Source organism: Sus scrofa, chromosome 6, assembly GCF_054392235.1.
Source record: "Sus scrofa isolate SSC_HxYL_T2T_F1_AM1 chromosome 6, Sscrofa_HxYL_maternal_Yorkshire_Landrace_v2.0, whole genome shotgun sequence".
NCBI classification, from domain to species: Eukaryota; Metazoa; Chordata; class Mammalia; order Artiodactyla; family Suidae; genus Sus; species Sus scrofa.
Window position 1 is genome coordinate 10,081,845 of NC_139388.1, and position 19,195 is coordinate 10,101,039.

Genomic DNA, 19,195 nt, shown 5'->3' on the forward strand with positions numbered 1-19,195 from the left:
GGTGGGTGTCCATGAAAATTTATGTGCTGAAAAACAGCTGTAAAACGTTTACTGTTTCAATGACGGTTTTATGTTTACAATAAAAAGTCCTCCAGCCAAGCAGGGCTTTGAAATGTTACATCTCCAAGCGGATCCAAGAAAAAGAGGCTCTGGGAGAAGATTCCCGCAAGCCCCTCTCTGGGGAGGGACCCCCAAACAGGACCATTAAAAAGAGGTCCCCCCAGATGGCACCTTTCAGCACCTGGCTCAGCTGTGCGTGAGCAGGGGGAGAAAGGCCAGGATACACAAGCAGGAAAAATAAGCTCGTTTTTTTCAAAGCCAAGTACCCGTGGCGAGAAGCCCTGGAAACTCAGGCTTTGGAAGGGGGTGGCGGAGGGACTGGGGGAGGGAGGATGGCCAGCTCAGCCAAAGCTGGCTAAAAAATCTGACTGCGATCCATCAATCACTAACAGGAACTGATCGAGTGCCATGAAGGCTGACTTCTTCCAGGAAAGAGCCTGGGGGAAAGGACTTTGGCTTTGACAAAGAGACGCAGGTTCAAGTCCAGACTCCACCCTGACCTGGCTCCATCTCCTAAGGTAAGTTCTTTGTCCTCTCAGGCCCTTAGTTTCTTCCTCAAGAAATTCCAAATGGCAAGCATTGTTGGCCCCCTTGGAACAAACGGTTATGTGCCAGGGGGGCAGGGGCAGGCAAGGCGCCAGGGAGGCTGGGGCTGGGGTGGATCGGATCAGGGCAGGCTGTGAGCATGAGGTGGAAGGCGGGGGCTGTTAAAGCTTTGGGAAAAATGTGAGTTTTGTTCTCTGCTCAATGGATGACTTTAGTCAAGGCACCACATAGGTTTTTGGGTCAAGAAGCCCATTTTACTTTTTATCTCTTTAGGAATTCCTGTTTTCCACTTTGCATTCAGCTATGGGAAATGCAGTGTACCCCAACCTGGTTCCTTCTTGTCACCTCTGCACACAGGGCACCTGCAGCTACTCAAGCAAGTAAATAAAAACCCCAAAGCATGTGCAGCTTCTCAGACACACCCTGCCATTTTGAGCCTAGGAGCTTTATAAGTTCTGTTTCCTTCCTCCTCTAACAAACTCCTACTCAGCCCTCAAAACCCAGCTGAAGTAGCACCTTCTCAGCTGTGCCGAATACCCCTGCACAGTGTTCTGATAGGGCACACTGCTTTCTTGCACCCCAAGTCCCATCACACTGCCTTAAAAAATCTACTACTATCCTAATTTCTTCTCTAAACGATGCTTCTTGAGGGTGGCTGAGTCTCAGTCACCTCGTAACCCCTGTGTGTAGTGCTGGGCATGATGGCGGGAAGAACCTGCTACTGAAAGGAGAGATGAATGGTGGAAAGCACTTCTTCTCTAGGAGAGAATGGGACTGCTGGCCTCAGAGGGACCAAGAGGGCCATCATTCCCCTCTCAACCCATGTCTGTCACCTCACACGCAGTGGGTGGCTCCCCTCTGCCAGCCTTCTCCACGTCCTGGCAGCGGACAGGAATCGGGGCTGACCTGCCAGGCTGCGTAGCCAGGAAGCTGTTCAGACTGCGGGGCAGCATCTCCCCCTCGGAGGAGAGCGGTGGGCGTTTTCGGAGTTGAGGGGGTGGCTGGACCCGTTCCCGGGCTGTCCCTGTACTGCTGTGGGCTGAGTGTGCTGGGTGGGGAGGGGGGTGTCATGCTTTGCAGCGTGTTGACCCCTCTGTCCTCCCAGAAGCCAGGGCCCTCTCCCGCCTCCCTCTGGAAGCCCAGGAAGTGACCGTGGCCTGACCGGACGCCCCTGCCGGGCTCTCACCATGAACCCCGACGGCCATGGCAGCGGCTGCTCGGGGGACTGTTTCAAACGATTCCCTGCAAACTTTCGCAAGATACAAAAGAGGCTGGAAACTCACAGGATAAACCAAAGTGGAAACAAAACTGTGTCGCCGAGGCCCATGGGAACTGAAACCACAGGGCAGAGTGCTCTGAGCTCTCCGGACACAAACAGCTAAGCCCCCGCATGAGTCACTGGTGTGGCCACAAGGCTGCTCGAGAGGGAAGGCCTGACTGGACAGAAGCCGACGCCGTGCCCTGGGGACCCTCTGTGCGTTCTGCTCCCTGGAGATTTCATTTCACGTGCGTTGCAGCAAAGAGAACACTCGCAGGACATGGAGGACACCCCTCAGGCTCTGGTCACCGACGATACAAACACCCGATGGGGTTTCATCATAACCCAGCCTAGGAACTACCTGTTTTCTCCAAATCCTCGTGAGGACACAGAACCCAGGGTGCTCAAGCAACTCAGACCACCCTGAGCTGGAATTTGCATTCTTTCCTTCTGCGGCATTCTCCAGCTGTCGGTCCCACCGGAAGCCCAGGCTGGTTCCGTGGGCGGGAGGGTTTCCTGCTCTCTCCGTCTCCACACTGCTTTGATCATGCGCCACGAGCAGTGCAGTGAAAACTGGAGCATCCCCTCCCAACAGCTGTAGCCGTCTTTATCTACAAATGAGGTACATACCCCTAGAGGTGATATTAGGAAACACTGCAAGAAATGGAATTGAAATGGGATGAGCTCAAAGACAGACAGAAGCTGCAATGCTTGCTTCCTGTACCCTGGTGCAGGGTCAAGGGTAGCCAGATTAAAAAACACAGGATGCCCAGCTAAGTGTGTGACACAGTTTGGCTAAAATAAAATAAAATAAAACAAAATGATTGTTTCTCTGAAATTCAAAGCTAAATAAGCATCCTGTATTTTTATGTGCAAAATCTGGCAACCCTAAGGGGTCGGCAATTCTATTTTAAAAAGGCCACAGGAAATAGTCTAGGCTTTGTGGGACCACGACTCAACTGTTGTAATGTGAATGCAGCCCGCAGCAATTCCTACACAAAGAGTGTGGCTGTGTTTCAATAAAACTTTATTGATAAAAACCAGACTCCTCGGTGGTGGACTGCAGTTGGTGGACCCCTGCCCGAGGGGACCACCATGGGTGCGTGACACTTAGGAGAGCCCTGGTCTGCGAAAGAGAAGAGCCTGGATTTGCATCATTCTCCAGTGACAAATAAACCTTTGTCCTGTTTGCTCTGGGGGCTGAGGATGGGGGCTGGTGAGCTGGTAGAGGATGGGAATGAAGACCCCCGAGTAACAGAGGAGGCTAAAGGACTAAACATGCATGCACACGCACACACACACACAAACACACACTCGTGCACACACTTAAAAACTGCTGCAGCCACGATACCAACTCTGGTGGTCCTGCATTCAGTGCATCAAATTAAATGCTTCCCCTGCCCCAATTACTAGCAATTCAATCAGTCAACTGGCAGCCATAACAACACATTAACTTGTTTGCCAAATCAATCCCACCAAGTCCCTCCATCCCAGCACAGAGGCATTAAGTGGTACCCCCACACCCCTGAACACAGGCTTAGGAAGCCCCCTCTGCACCTCGATCTCGGAATCCCCATCCGCAACCGTGGCCTTCTAGTCACCAGTGAGCCCGGGAAACTGAAGTCCTGGGGTGGTTTTCCCTCCCTCTGCAGCCAGCTGGGCTGCAAAGGTCCCAGCTCACAGCTCTGCCAACCACCGTTACAGGTCCTGGCTTCACACATCATGTGAGCCTTTGCTCAGTACCAGATGAAGCTGCGTGACTCAACTTTCCTGGGCCCCCTTGATGGGTAATTTCACAGAGAAACACGCAGGCACAACAGACGGTCTGAGCCGGGCTGGCATTTGAAACACGCCCTAGGACCCAGCCCTTCCTGAATTCCTCTTTCAACTTGAGGTGGGTGGCGGTGGGGTTTCTTTCAAAGAAAGTGAGTTCTCAGAAGAGAAAACTGTTTTCCAGCTCGGGAACAGTCTGTGGGAGATACTGGCTGTGCTTGGGGGCAGCCACGTAGAGGCCCGGGTCGGGCGGGAGGGCAGAGGGGTAGCGGTGAGTGACGGGGAAGGGGGTACACTTGGGCATTCAGCTCCTGAAGCAGTGTCTCCTTTGGGGAGACGATCTGGAGGGAATGAAATGTCTCATTTTACTGAGGGCATGTGTGTGAGGAAAAAAATGCGCCATTTTCCTGCTCTGTCTGATCCTCATTATTCAACACCACACCTCCGTTTCTTCACGTGCCTTTTCATGTCTCTTCACTCCCAGCCCAGCTCAGTGTGTTTGTGGGGCCTACTGCATCTAACTCACTTCTGTAACACCCTCCCAGAGCTTGGGGGAACGCGAGGACTTCTGAGGATGGGTGCTTTGCTTTCTGAAAGCATGCAGCCCCCAGTGGGCTCCTTGATAACTGCTGCCTAAACATGGTCTTAATACTCTAAGGGCAGAGGAGAGGGTCTGGGTACCAAAGCTTGCTCGGAAGCAAAGCACCTTCCTTGAAGTGCTGCAAGAATGGTCCTTGGGATCACATATTCATTCAGCAAACACCTCCAGGGACAGGTATTTCAGCATTCAGAAGAAAATTCATAGCCTCAGCTTTCGGGATATTCCAGGGCAGCTGGGAAGTCATCTGGGATATAGAGGTTCCTGCTGCCCTGCCTGAGGCTTCCATGACTTTGAGCCATGAAACAGAAGGCCAGACCCCATGCTGTGTTCCAAAGACAGAGAAAGGAGAGTCAATCAGGAAGCCATGGCTGCTTGCCACTGAACTTGTCTCATCACCCTCTGCCTTCCAGGGCCAGGACGAAATTGCCAACATAGGAGGTGGCCTTTAGCAGGGGTCCCAGTGATAAGGGTAAAGAGACAGCACAATCTCACGGGTTCAAAGACGTGATGATGGGACAGTATTTAGGAGGACATCTCTGTCCTCTCCCTACCTCCTCATCACCAGGACGAGGGCATTATGGCTCTGCGGTTTCAGGCATGGGCTCCAGGAGCCCAGCTTCAGCCTCTGCCCACACTCATGTCTGTCAAACGCGAGAGACAGAGTCTCATCTGGGTCACCTGCTGCCCATTTCAGGGGGCAAAGCAGGAGATCAGGCCAGTGGGGAGGCTTCAAAAGCGACAGAGGATAATAAAAAAATGTGAGGGAGTACTAAGGGACTAGCCAGACGAGCAGCTGCTTTGTGCAAACACGCACTCGTCTAATAAAAGTGAGAAAAGTACAGATATATTGAGGTTTTAATATGCCGAGGGTCCCAAGGCAGTGGAAGGCTGATTATTTAAAATTCCCATTTTCTTCGTGGCATTTCATTGGCTAACTGGAGCCGATGTTCACTCACCAACCCCAGAGTCTTACACAGAGACAGTCTGTAGATTACAAGCTATGCGCCAAGGCTGATTTTGTGTCTAATTAGGATACTAATAAAAAAGCAACACATGCACTGACTCTATTTCACCCTGTGGCAAGAGCATGCTTCAAACACAATATGAAGAAGGTGGCAAATCATGTCTTGGGCTCCAGCCGCTCCTGAAATCTTAAAACGGCTGCAGCCTTCGCTCTGACAACCTTCTGAACTTTGGCGGGTCAGACACACACAAGGGCTTTCAAAGGTCACTTCGACCTAATCGAACTGTGTTCTTCAGAAAGACACAATCGGAGCCTTGAACTTTCTGGCAGCCGCCACTTAGGAACCAAACCTTGAGCTGCTTGGAGCCAGACCACCTCGCCAGGCTGTGACAGTGACACTAGGGCACACGGCAGCACGTGAGCACCTTTTTTTCCTGGGATGGAGGCAACGGATTAAAAACGATAAATACTGATAAAGGGAAGGACTGACTAGGGGGCCAGGGGAGGGAAAGAGAGACCTGGAGGAAAACCACCCAGGACGGGAGCCAGGGCGCTGCCAGCGTTTCCTCTTCCAACGCACCGCACACGTCTCTGCAAGAAGGAAACCAGGTAAGAAGAGCCAGGGAGTCGCCAAGGACCCGGCCAGCCTCTCCGACACCTCCATGTTGACACCCCCTTTGTCACATAACCCAGCCGAGTTCATGACTTCGAGGGCCCCTACACATCACCTCTGCGCAGCTAGCCTCTGCTCTGGCATCGGTTTTACAGGGCTCTGTGATGAAGGCAACAGCAAGAAGTGAAACAGACAGATGACAAATACCGTGTGGTGTGTATAATGATCCATATGAGGATGTGTCCGTCTCTGTGAGTGAGACTAGGAGGCACCAACGGTGACGAGGAGGGAGGGGCAGAGGCTGCTGGTACCATCGATGAATCCCCTTCCCTTGGCCGCTGTGCCAACTCCCAGCTCTTGCGACCTTCTCTGAAGAAGGAGTCCCGGCTATTGCCTTTGTTGACCTCGCCCAAGACACCTGGGAAGGCGCGGCAGCCCCCACAGGGGGCGGCCCAAGACTGCCCGACCTGGGGCTAGAAGAGCCTGGCCCTCTGGCTTCAAGGTGGGATGGCTCTGAGGTCCACGTCATCCTGCAGAGCCCCGCGGGCAGGCCAGAGCCAGAAGACATCGCTTCCCCCTTCCCACCTTGCTGTCCACCCATCCCAGGCTTCCCCCGAGAACACGCCCGCTGTAAAGCACTCTGCAGCCAAGTCCCTGTCTCGGGATCTCCTTCTAGGTGACTCTATTTAAGACACGGGGTTAAGAGAATCAACCCAGGCCAGGATCTCTCGAGGTGGGTTTACCAGTCGTCTGGCAGGTAAATTGAGACGGCCGGCCCAAGAGAGGCCAGAGGATGAGAGCAAGTGTATATGGGACTTAGGGGGAAGCCGGAATGTATTCTGGCTTCTGGTCCAGCTGGGCAAGAGCCACGTGCATGGACTCTGCCCCAAGGCACAGGGTGTGGAGCCTCGCATGATACACAAGGTCTCGCATACACCACACGGAGAGCAAAGCGGGTGGGGAGGATTCCAGGGCTTCCATCTCCAACCTTCTATGCAGTCAGACACCACTGGGTGGAGCCATTGTGGAAATGGACCAGTACGTGGGCCAGGGGCTACCGTGGCTGAAGAAGGCATGATTATTCTGGAAGATGAAGATACCAAGAGTGGGGGAACTGCCTGCTCTCTCCTTGGGGCCAGGGCCGCCTGTGCCCCCAGACACGACACCGAAAGATGACCACGAATGAGCACTCTGAATACCTGCATGGCTCAGGACAGACCAGGAAGCTTCACGGCTGACATATCTGAACGACTCCTGGAGCCCAAATCACTCAAAACAGGATCTTGCCTCCATATTAATCAGGGTCCTCCAGGGAAATGGAATCAATAAGCTATACATATGCACTTATTCATTAGTTTATTAATGAATTATAAGGAACTGGCTTATGTGATTATGGAGGCGGAGAAGTCCCAGGACCGTCATTTGGCAAGCGGGAGACCCAGGAGAGCCAGTGGTATAAATTCTAGTCCAAAAGCTGGCAGGCTTGAGGCTCAAGGAGAGCTGATGTTTCAATTTGAGTCCAGAGGCAGGAAAAAGCCTAAGCGACTCAGGGAGGAGGAGTTGGGGAGAGGGTCAGCCTTTCGCTTTATTCCGGCCCTCAACTGACAGGACGAGGCCCACCCAGACTTAGGGAAGCCCATCTAATTCATTCCGTCTGATTCAAATGCTAATCTCATCCAGAACACCCTCCAACACCCAGAATACCAGCAGATCAAACAGCAGGGCACTCAAGGAGCTATATATACAATTCCTCACCAGAGCCCTGGTTCCTCATCAACCAGTTTTGTCTCCGAGCTCGACTAGATTAAGGGCCTGACAGATTTCCTAAACTGGTATGGACATAGCTCCAGTCTGAGAAATGACAGCCAACAACCCTCTAAAAAGGCCCGTGACTAACAGGTTTATTAACACAGTAGATCTTTTTGAAGTTCTGATTAGGACAATTGCGAGAAAGGTGCTTTGGGGAAACTGACAGGCACATATTACACCTGAGTTCCAGTCTTCTGGGACTATACTCCTGAGTCAGGCATGGAAGGGAAAATTCCCTTCCCAATTCTCTTACAATCCTATATGCATGAGAAAAAGCAAGAGTCTGGTTTTGATGCTTCTTTCTCTTTAACTCCAGAGTCACGGGCAATCTAACCAGAGTTTAAAACCACGGTTTGCTTTTTGGTTATTTTTAATGAGTATCTGGTATTTCCGACAAATGACACCGGTCTTCCATCTCTATTAGTAATATAAAACTTTTCTCATAAATAGCTGTGATTAAAAATCTAAGTAGATTTAAAGAGAAATTACAAGCAAACACTATAACAGAAGAGTAGACAGCACAAAAGGTGTGAAGGTGGTATAAAAATGAAGTTTGGGAAACACGGTTTCACGTTATTAAAATGTGAAAACCACAAAAAGGGGGGGGTGGTTAAGGAATGGGTCTTGAAAAAGCCCAGCAGGAAAAGACAACAGTAAACAGCCATCCGCCTGCTCAGAGTCAGGAATGACACAGAATGAATGTCACATCTTCATTCTCGTGCAAACACGGTGCTCGCTCATTCTCAGGAAAGGAGGAAGTCGGAGCCAAGACAGGTAATTCCTGAGCCCTTCCTGAGAAGGGCAGAAACACCCGCTCCTCCCTGCCGCAGGGACTGAAAGCTACAGAAAACAGGCCAGGCCAGGCTCAGCTCAACTCACCGCCGCTGATTTACTTCTACTGTATTTAACTTCCTTAAAGCACGTGAGTCAAATATCCTCAAATTCGGGTACGCCACACCACAGCCAGGTGGTGAATGAAGTACAACGGCTTCATTTCTGATGGAAAAGAATCAGCTGAGAGTATTGATTAGAAGATATTCCAGTTACTATACATGTGCATCAAACAACCCCATGACTTAGAGGTGTGGACCACCCCCTTCTCCGGTTCATGACTTCTTCTATGAGTCAGGAATTTGACGAGGGCACCAGGGGGCCAGTCAGTTCCTGTTTGACAGTGTTGGGAAGCTGGAACCATGGGCAGGCTCGGGGGGCACGTCCTGTCGCATGGTTGATGCAGCCTGAGTTCCAGGTCTCCGGATGCAGGCTGAGCTCCGGTGCTCGGGAGCCAGATGGAGCATCCTCACAGCAGGGCAGCCAGGCTCCAAGGGGGAGCCTCCCATGAGGAGAGAGGTAGAACCAGACGGAAGCACGATCGCCTCTTTGGACCAAACCGCAAGGTCCCCTGGACCACATTCTAATCAGTTGGAAGGGAATCAGTAAGAGTGGCCCCATTCAAGGATGGGAGGGTGGAATCAGACTCTACCTCTTTGGGGGAGAAGGTCAAAGAATATGCAGGCCAACCTAAAACCACGACAGAGAGGACGGCTGCGGAAAACTGCACCCTGCATCCCAGCCTCCCCTCCCGCTTCTTCCAGGCGTCCCACGTGGTGACCACCTTGATGGCACAGGGTCACGCGCAGTAACACCTGAAGAGCACATTGGTAAGCCTGACGCTGCCTAGTCTCAACTTCAAGGTAATGGTTCCAACAACCAAACGAGTCCGAAGAAATGAGGAGCAAAAGAAGGCAGGAAAGGGACAGATGAGAATGGGATGGGAAAAAGAACAAAGGAATTAAAAAAGAAAAAAGGAAGCTCCCGTCATGGCTTAGTGGTTAACAAGCCCAACTAGAAACCATGAGGTTGCGGGTTCCATCCCTGGCCTCGCTCAGTGGGTTAAGGATCCGGCGTTGCCGTGAGCTGTGGTGTAGGTTGCAGACGCGGCTCGGATCCCGCGTTGCTGTGGCTCTGGCGTAGGCTGGCGGCTACAGCTCCGATTCGACCCCTAGCCTGGGAACCTCCATATGCTGTGGAGCAGCCCTAGAAGAGACAAAAATAAAAAATACAAAAGACAGCAGTTAACATGCCTTTCCTTTGTCACAAGCCTATGCTGAAACATGGGGGTTGAAAGGAAACAGTACCAGGAAGATGTCGGGGGGAGACAGGGTATTAGTACCTATCTTTGAAGTGACACATCCTGCAACAGGTGTGGAAATCACTGAGCTGTTCCTGAAAAGGGAGGGCAGTTGGCACCTTGATGTGGGCATGCTTCTTGGCTCCAAGTTCTAACCTCAGGTCTCACCTTGGACATGTCACACTGTTGGCTCAAATACCAGCTCAAATACAATTGCCGATGCATTAGGGACATCGGCAATTCATCAGCCAAGGTGTGAGCGACCTGTAAGTCCTCCTGGGGCTTACTGCCCAAACTGGACCCATTTAAACACAAAAACCCAAACCAACAAAACCAGCAACTTCCTGCAGATGATACCAGCTAATTTTGACACTATCTTAAATTAACACCAAACATAATGTGTGGGATGCTACAGTGACGCCAGCAACAACTGCTCTGCAGGTGACGTGACACTCCAAGTTGGGTGACTTGGTTAATGATGATAACCTGTTGTTCCGAAGAGAACAAACAGAGTGACCGTGATTTTAAAATCACTGCTCACTTTCCACATCTCCCATGGCTACTGCGGTCGCAGGATTCTTGGATTCCTGGTGCTTCCCTATCGGAAGAGACTTCCCACGTTGTATGTGATAAGCCGAAAGAGAAGGTTATTCGTGGGGTTTTTTCCCCTCAAAGATTTGTTCCTCCTGGACTTGGGTAAATGAGTCTTAAGCAATATCTTAGTTATGGAGTTGGTGGGCCCAAAACAGCCTAGCACGTGGATTACAAGGAAACGTTTGATGGAAGGGTGGGAAAAGAATGGATCTGAGGTCCTAGGCTTGTTCATGAAAGCATCCTGACATAACACTTTTCAGAAGGCAAAATGACCACATGTAACCAGAGCCTTAAAAACAAAACAAAGGAACTTTATGTTCTTGGACCAACTAGTATTATTCCCAACAATATTAAGAATTCTGCAACAATTCGTGGCAAGGAATTTTTAAAAATCTTAGGTATTCACAAGACATATACACCACGGTTGCTGTGTGATATAGCACATGGAAAAGCTGAAATTAACAGAATGTCTGCCCTGTGGATTGGTGAGATACGAGTTGGCAGAAGTACAGGGTCACTGAAAGGGGAAACTAGGACTTGACTGGTTCAGTGTCAGGCACTGCTATGCATCTGTTCAGAGACATAGTCTTATTTGAACCTGAACAGAACCCAGTGGGTTTGGGCCAGCAGTAGTTCTACCATCTGGGAAGACGCATTGCACAGCAGGTTCAGGAATCAAAACTGCAGCAACTGAGCAAAGTCTTTGATCTCCATATGGGGGTTCCTGTGGCAGCTGTAAAAAATGACCATAGACTGGATCGCTGCAAAAAAAAAAAAAAAAAAGGAGAGGAGTTCCCGTCGTGGTGCAGTAGTTAACGAATCCAACCTCATAGGAACCATGAGGTTGCGGGTTTGGTCCCTGCCCTTGCTCAGTGGGTTAACAATCCGGCCTTGCCGTGAGCTGTGGTGTAGGTTGCACATGCGGCTCGGATCCCGCGTTGCTGTGGCTGTGGCGTAGGCCAGTGGCTACAGCTCCAATTCGACCCCTAGCCTGGGAACCTCCATATGCCGCGGGAGCGGCCCAAGAAATGTCAAAAAGACAAAAAAAAAAAAAGGAAATTTATACTCTCCCAGATCTGGAGGCCAGAAATTTATACTCCCCCAGTTCTGGAGGTCAGAAATTTATACTCCCCCTGTTCTGGAGGTCCAAAAAACCAGGGTATTGGCTGGGCGGCACTCCTTCCAAAGGCTCTAGGGGAGGACCCACCCCTGCCTATTCCTGTTACTATTATTCCATTCATAAATGTCCTTCTCATATTAGAACCCAAAGTAGATCTGTCTCTTAGGGAGCAGTTCTAGAAATAACTGGGAACCAGAGAAGTGATCACATTTCCCTTTTTGCCAGGCCCACTAGGAAGCTCAGAGTGCACTTCCACCTAGTTTTTAAGCCCTTTTGACACACATTTTACCAGCTTGACTTTGTGTTGACTTTGTTTGTCTATCCTACTCTTATGCTACCTTCCCCTGACTTCTCTACTTATTTCCCCTCCAATGTCATCACTCTTGCTGATCACTAAATTCTTTTTACTAATAATGCAAAGGCAAATGCTATCTTCCTCAACTTCCTAATCACGTTTTCTTTACGCAGCTAGGTATATGACAAAATGAAATTGATTACTTCACAATAAGAAACACCTGCTTATCCAAGGCAACCTCCGTTTCCCCAGGAAGGCTGCATGACTGGTGGGGAGGCCAAGGCAGGGGGTCTTCTATCGCCCTGTGTATGGAGACCAGCCTGCCAAGGAGCTTTGCCCAAGATACGATCTCATGCTGGGGATGCTTAAGAGAGAGGAGTCACCGAACCGGATGGCTCACTCTTCCCTCACCTCCTCTCTTCTGTTGAAGCTCTAAAATTCCGAAAAAAATACGAAACAAGCCCTTCATGAAGCCCACTGTTAACACATGAATAGTGAGTGACAGAACAAACTAACGAAGCAAAGGCTGGGAGGGAAGGAGAGGCCACAGGCTACGGGTGAGCAACAAAGACAGAAAGCAGGAAACAAGACGGCTGGTGAGAAACTCTTCAGGGTGAGAAATGGGGGTGAGACACGTCTGGGAAACTCCACATGTGCATAAAACCTCATCGCATCCTTGTCACTGCTCCCCAGAAAACACCTCCCGGAGGCGGGAGGAAACGGTCCTGCCGTATTTATCCAGAGCTCAGAGCACGCGCTTTTCAATCCCAAGGGCAACGAGCCAAGAGGAACGGTATGGAAATGCTTTTCCGGCTCTGGGGACTTTGGTCATTTCACCAGAGGACTTTCCACGAGGGGGTCTGCCGCTCCGAATTCCCAAACCAAGGGGCACTGACCTGCCCGATTCAATACGGTAAAGACACACCCATGACTCTAATAGCTGATAATAACGAGGACTGTCGCAGTGGCTACAGAGCAGGAAAAACTATGTGCCTTCATGTCTTCTGGAAGAAGGAGGGGCAAGAACGAAGGAATGAAAGGACAGTTATTCTCGAGTCGTTGCTAGAAGTTACAGCAACGAAAACTCTCACTTTCATAGAGCACGGTGGAAAATCTAAGCCGCAAGTTTTTGTACAGATAATATAATCAACTACCTTATGTTCTCACCTAGTTCTTTATTCGACGCCGGTAAGCAGAGCCTGTAGAGGAGTGTCCAGGCGGAGAGAGGCACTCCCCAAAGATTTAATTATAGATTATAAATGAAGGGCTGAGATCCAGAACAGAGGGATGAGGCAAAGGCCGCTTAGTTCTTCACTAAACCCACTTCTCTCTTCTTCCAGTACATTCCTGATTCTCTGCCAATGGCATGAGGGTGGGTGTGAGGTATGCTGCTTGCAGGGCTGGCCTGGAAACATCCCACGTGCTTCGGGTCTGCTCTCTCTGCCCCTCTGCCGGGCCGCCCAGGGAATGGACAGTGGAGCCCTGATGGATAGAGCCTGGGTCCCTGAGTGATCCACAATCATCTATGACCAGAGCTACAAATAAATCCTTACATCAAGAATTAAGGAGTTCCCGTTGTGGCGCAGTGGTAATGAACCTGTCTAATATCCGTGAAGATCTGGGTTCAATCCCTGGCCTTGCTGAGTGGGTTAAGGATCTGGCATTGCTGTGAGCTGTGATGACGGCTGGCAGCTGTAGCTCCAATTCGACTCCTAGCCCGGGAACCTCCATATGCCGCAGGTACAGCCCCAAAAAGCAAAAAAAAAAAAAAAAAAAGAATTAAGTGTTAGAAGCGCCCTCTCGATGTGGTGAAATAGAATCGGTGGCGGTGTCTTTCGAGCTGCTGGGACTCTGGTTGGCTCCCCGGCCCGGCACAGTTGGTTAGGCGTTGGTTGCTGCAGCTGAGGCTTAGGTTGCACTGTGGCTCTGATCTGATCCCTGGCTCAGGAGCTCCATATGCCTCGGGGTGGCCCAAAATGACCGAAAACAAAACAAAACAAGAATTCAGTGTGACATCACTGAAATTGTAGGGTTATCTGTTACCTCCGCTAGCTTAGTCTGATGCCAAGGAACAAAGAGCCAGGTCCAGTTGTGACCTTGGCAGAGATGGGAAAGCAGTGAGCAACTGTCATGAGTCACGCCAGAGGGGACTCAAAGCCCAGAGTAGCTGTGAGGCTGTCGACACCACACAGAACCTCCCAGGGTCTCTGAGAGGTAGGAAAAGACGGCGGGGGAGAGTGTGAAAGAAGAGGATGAAGCTGGAAGAAGAGAAATGTACAGATGCAAAGCAGGTGGGCAGTGGATTCTGTGGCTTCCGTTCATTTATAATCACAGTCCGGAGCAAGCCAGGCATCTTGCCATCGCCCTTGTCTCCGCTGCCTTGGTCCTTGTGCGGGGGGAGCTTTTGGTAGCAAAGGCCGCCGTGACAGATACTGACTCCCAAGGCCAAAACCATGCATTATGGTGTTGGGAAGTTTCAGATCTTCCTAGGTGAGTCTAATATGTTACCAGCATTGGGTACCACTTCTGAAGAGGGAACTCAAAACAAAAAGAAGAAAGCAAATGCGCTGCAGCTAATGGGAAAGTCTAAAGATGCCCCCTTCTCCACCTGTGTCAACGAACAGGGCAGCAGCCCACCTGCCTAGCTTTCGCCTTTACGTTTCCTTGCTCTCCCCAGTGCTTATAAACGTCATCCAGTTTCATCCAGGTACATACCACTCGCGTCCTTGCATCATGTTCCATCCCCTCACTCATGAAAAACCAAACCAACAGGAGTTCCCTTCATGGCTCAGTGGTTAACGAATCTGACTAGTAACCATGAGGTTGCTGGTTCGATCCCTGGCCTCACTCAGTGGGTTAAGGACCCGGCGTTGCTGTGGCTGTGGTGTAGGCCGCCAGCTGTTAGCTCTGATTCAATCCCTAGCCTGGGGACCTCCAAATGCCACAGGTGCAGCCCTAAAAAGCAAAAAAACAAAAAACCAACAAACTAGAGTTGCTTTAAATCCTGCCCCAACTTTGTTCCTCTGACCCACCACACTCACCAGCGGGGAGCCCCTCACAGCCAAGAGACGAACACCACAGCTGCCAGAAGGACAGAATGACTTCTTTGTTCCCTGCACCCCGTGAAATAAAATACACTGCCAACCACGAAGCTCCTTCTATTTACTGGGTACTCCCTACATGCCAGGAACAGTGACAACACTTGTCTATTTCATGGCCACTTCCAGATGTTGTCGCCAGCACTTCACCCTCAGACATCTCCATAAGTAAGATGCTGTTATCACCTCCGTTTTACAGATGAGGCAACTGAGCCCAAGGGGGCTGAGTAAAATCGCCCCGTCACGTCGTGCAACTTGTGGGGGGCAGAGCTGAGATGGAACCCAAGTCCATCTGACCCTGCAGCCAGTGACCGCAACCACTGCCAGAGGCCGCAGTCCATCTGGTTGTGTCCTCCACTGGACAGACGGGGAGCGCGGCCAGGGACAGCTGCTTCCTCAATCCCTTTGGCCCATTTTGACACACGAGGGCGGCCCAGCAGATGCTGAGTGAATCAATGAACAAGTGACTCATTCTAAAGGTGTAACTTACAGGGGATCAGGGTACGTAGGATCGTGATCTTAAGGCATGGGAAGGAAGATACGGTATCGGTCAACACTGCAGCTTCTTCAAATAGCACTGATATTCAAAATGCCACTTTCAAAGAAAAGCACATGGCTGGATCCAAATTTATTTAATAGTTTACATAAAAAGCTCCTTAGTGGGCCATGAGCACCAAAGGACAGTCACAGGTATGCAGATGTGTTTCTTGCCATTACTTGGCTATCAAATCTTCCAGCTTTTACCCATACATTTGTATTTGCTCTAATGCCTATTTGTTGGGACAGCAATCGAGGCCCATTTATTTGTAGGAAGGCAGAAGGAAAAATCTATAGAACACGTGCTACTTGTCCGGCATTTGTTCATCAACCCCCAGAGCACCCCTGTGCGGATGCTATTGGCCACTTAATACTTAGAAAAGGCTCAGGGAGGTTAAGCTTTTTCTCCAAGGTCACACAGCCTGTAAGTGATGGAATTGGGTCTGGCACCCAGGCCCCTGATTTCAAAGCATATATTCTTTCTTTAAAGAGTAAATCTTGCTAAAACAAGTGGCTCAGACTGCCCTGAACTTAACACCTATGACTTCTGAAGAAGAGAAAATACTCTGATCCCTGGCCTTAAGTATCTCCATACAATAACAAGAATAAATGGGAGTTCCCCTTGTGGCACACCAGAAACGAGTCCCACTAGGATCCATGAGGACGCAGTTTCGATCCCCGGCCTCACTCAGTGGGTTAAAGATCCGGCATTGTCGTGAGCTGTGGTGTAGGTCACAGATGCGGCTTTGATCCCGTGTTGCTGTGGCTGTGGTGTAGACCAACAGCTGTAGCTCTGATCTGACCCCTACCCTGGGAACTTCCATATGCCATGGGTGCAGCCCTAAAAAACAAGCAAATAAAATAAATGTTATCCCAGGTGTTTTTAAAAAGGACCTAGGAATTAACAAGTAACTGTGAACAGTATTATGATATTGTTAAAACCTGAAGGGGAAAGGGAATTAGGATACGGGGAGGAAAAAATTTATTCTTTTCGTTACGGAAAAATATTTTTCTTTCTTCACACACAAGAAACTGACACGGGGCAGGGAAGTTACCAACACTGTAGAAAGGACAACGGGCTCTCAGATATTCCTGCTGCTTGCCACTCACGAGACACAAACCACGTGGTACCCAAACCAAGAACCACAGTTGAGAAGTTCCTGTCATGGCGCTGCAGAAACAAATCCGACTAGGAACCACGAGGTTGCGGGTTCGATTCCTGGCCTCGCTCAGCGGGTTAAGGATCCGGCCTTGCCGTGAGCTGTGGTATAGGTCGCAGACGTGGCTCGGATCCTGCATTGCTGTGGCTGTGGCGTAGGTCGGCAGCTGTAGCTCCGATTGTACCCCAAGCCTGGGAATGCCATATGCTGCGGGTGTGGCCCTAAAAAGACAAAAGACAAAAAAAAAAAAAAGAAAGAAAGAAACAGTTGAAGGAGCTGTGAGGCTTTATATAAATATATATCCACAGGTGATCACTGATGAACTACCTCAATCACGTGGATGGATAAAATGTAGGACCTGGTACCAGCAAATCCAAAAACTGCAAAGGAGACCCCTGGCTTGTCCTCATCAGAGGTCCTGACGGCTTTTCTGCCCTGGGGGGCAAGCTCTGGGTGTCCTTCTGGGAGCGAGGGGGCAGGGGTGCAGGATGAACTCACCTTTATCCTCTGCTCAAGACCAAATCAGTTCTAAGTGCAGCTCTGTGGGCCCTGTTTCCACAGCTGTTTATTTTCTCCCCAAGAAATCATCTGTGTTTTGGAGGCAGGCACTTGGATGCTGCCTGTCTAACAGACTCAGGGAATAAGCCGAAACCCTGGAAGAGACAAGTAAGCGGAGACCAGCGGAAATTTATGGCGTAACCCAAGCCTGCGGAATCATAAAACTCGAGTGTTTTCTTTTATAGAGTCCAAGCCTCACATTCAATTCCAGGGTCAAGCATGTGAAGCACTGGCGGGCTTCCTAGGACAGATAGGGTGGTCTGAAACCCTCAACATCTGGGTCGATTTCTCCAAGATACTTGATGATAGGAGATGCTGAGGCAGAGCCACTGGATTCTAAGGACTTTCCCAGAAAAACAGTGTCATTTCAAAAAATTAAAAAAAAAAAAAAAGAACACTGCAAATTTTGAATCGTAAAATGAGGTATCAGCGCTTCCTCGTTCTGACGCGTTGTGCCTTTCGGTTTTTGAATGGTTACAGCCACTGGCAAACGAAATTTCCAGGGAGAAGAAAGAAAATACTTTGCAAAGAGCAATACACCTGCCATGCTCAGATTATTATAAAGATTCTCTGCCTCGCATGTGCATATAATCCTCAAGTCTATCAGACAAATCACAGTGGGCCTGAAGTCCTGCTGGTGAGGTCTAAGAGGAGCACGTCAATTTCAAACACTCACAATTTTAAATTAGGACAAGAAGGAATATTGTTAGTAAGACCGAGAAGCAAGAGGGAGGCATTTCGACTTGCAGAATAACAATACGATTAAATTGAAATCGCTGTTTTCTCAACACAGTCATTTTATAAAATGTACAGTAACGCTTTTATATGTAAATTATCTAAACTCCCAAAAAACCCCTTTCGCTTTAAATTGAATTGAGACTGGCTTAGAGGAGAACACTTTGGTGAAAACGTGCTTAAAATGAATAAAACAGTGAAGTGAAACAAACGAGATTTTGCAGAGGACTACTTCAAGGGAACACTAGGTCTGTCTGTCCTTCTTTTGTTGTTGTTTATTTGTTTTGGGTTTGACTGATGTGTATTACACTGAGAGAAACAGATAAAACTCCTGCCTGCAAATTCATTTTTAACTGGCGAGTGCTTAAAGTTAAGTGGTATTTGCCATTCGCTAAGTTATGAATGTTACGGATGCACTGCTGACGAGGTAAGTGTACGCGGAAATATTACGAGCCAGCATAAGATCGGACAGACCAACTTATCCAGATAAAGGTGCTCATTTCCAAATGCTCTGTCAATGTGCTCCGGGGTCTCTTTCCTTTTTAAAAAATCTTATTTAAAAGCCTCCTCCCTTTCGTAATTAACGGCACGCGTCTCCCAGTTATGAGCTTTCCGTCTTGGCGCTCTTCCTGGGGTGGCGGTGGTGACATCTGCAGCCTTTTCCAGTGCACACGCGACTGCCGCCCCAATGAGATCACATACTCTTTTAAGGCAAGCTTGGCATTTTTTTTTTTTTTTTAAATTTTCCTTCTTTCCTTGGGCTAAGGGAAAGATGTAGCAAGCAGAGGTCTCACAAGGATGAACGAGCAGGGATGGTCATTGGAGACACATCCGGAATAACCCGTCCGCCACGATCACTGGCGCGGTGTTGACGGCGAGGGGCCAGGCACGCGTTTAACCCAATGTGCCCACGGACCGCCCCTGTGATGGGGCATCATCTCGTGCAGATGAGAAAACGGGCTTTGGGAGGAAAGGGATTACACCATAACCAAATGGAGAGATTGTATCGGAGATGATTGGATCTGAAACCAGGCGTGTCTGACAGGGAGAACCAGACTCTCAACCAATCCCCGTGGTTCGTGGTTCGCAGGACCGGAACTCTGCTCATCCACTTACCCTCTCGACACTACTGCTTTCTGCAGCGCCTGGTACCTTTGAGAGTCAAGTTCTATCTAGTGCAGTTCATCTCAGAAGAGCCTCCGCTGTGATCTTCCCCAGATCCTGGACCCGTCCCACCCATCTCCCTCTCTACTCAGCGCTCAGAATCCCTTTATGAATCAGCAGGACAACTCTTGGCATATATTAGGGGCTCGACAAGCATTTGTCACCCAGATAATTACTTC

At 49.7% G+C, this 19,195-nt stretch overlaps 1 protein-coding gene and 1 long non-coding RNA gene across 5 annotated transcripts in view; one reads left to right on the forward strand and one right to left on the reverse strand.

Annotated features, from left to right (window-relative positions):
• The window catches only part of WWOX (WW domain containing oxidoreductase), a 969,209-nt gene that overhangs the window by 416,050 nt on the left and 533,964 nt on the right, over nt 1-19,195 (reverse strand). The window lies entirely within an intron of this gene.
• On the forward strand, nt 110-2,904 carry LOC146402193 (uncharacterized). The gene is made up of 4 exons (XR_014805387.1): nt 110-252; nt 453-578; nt 880-986; nt 1,712-2,904. It is a non-coding gene; the product is annotated as an uncharacterized LOC146402193 (long non-coding RNA).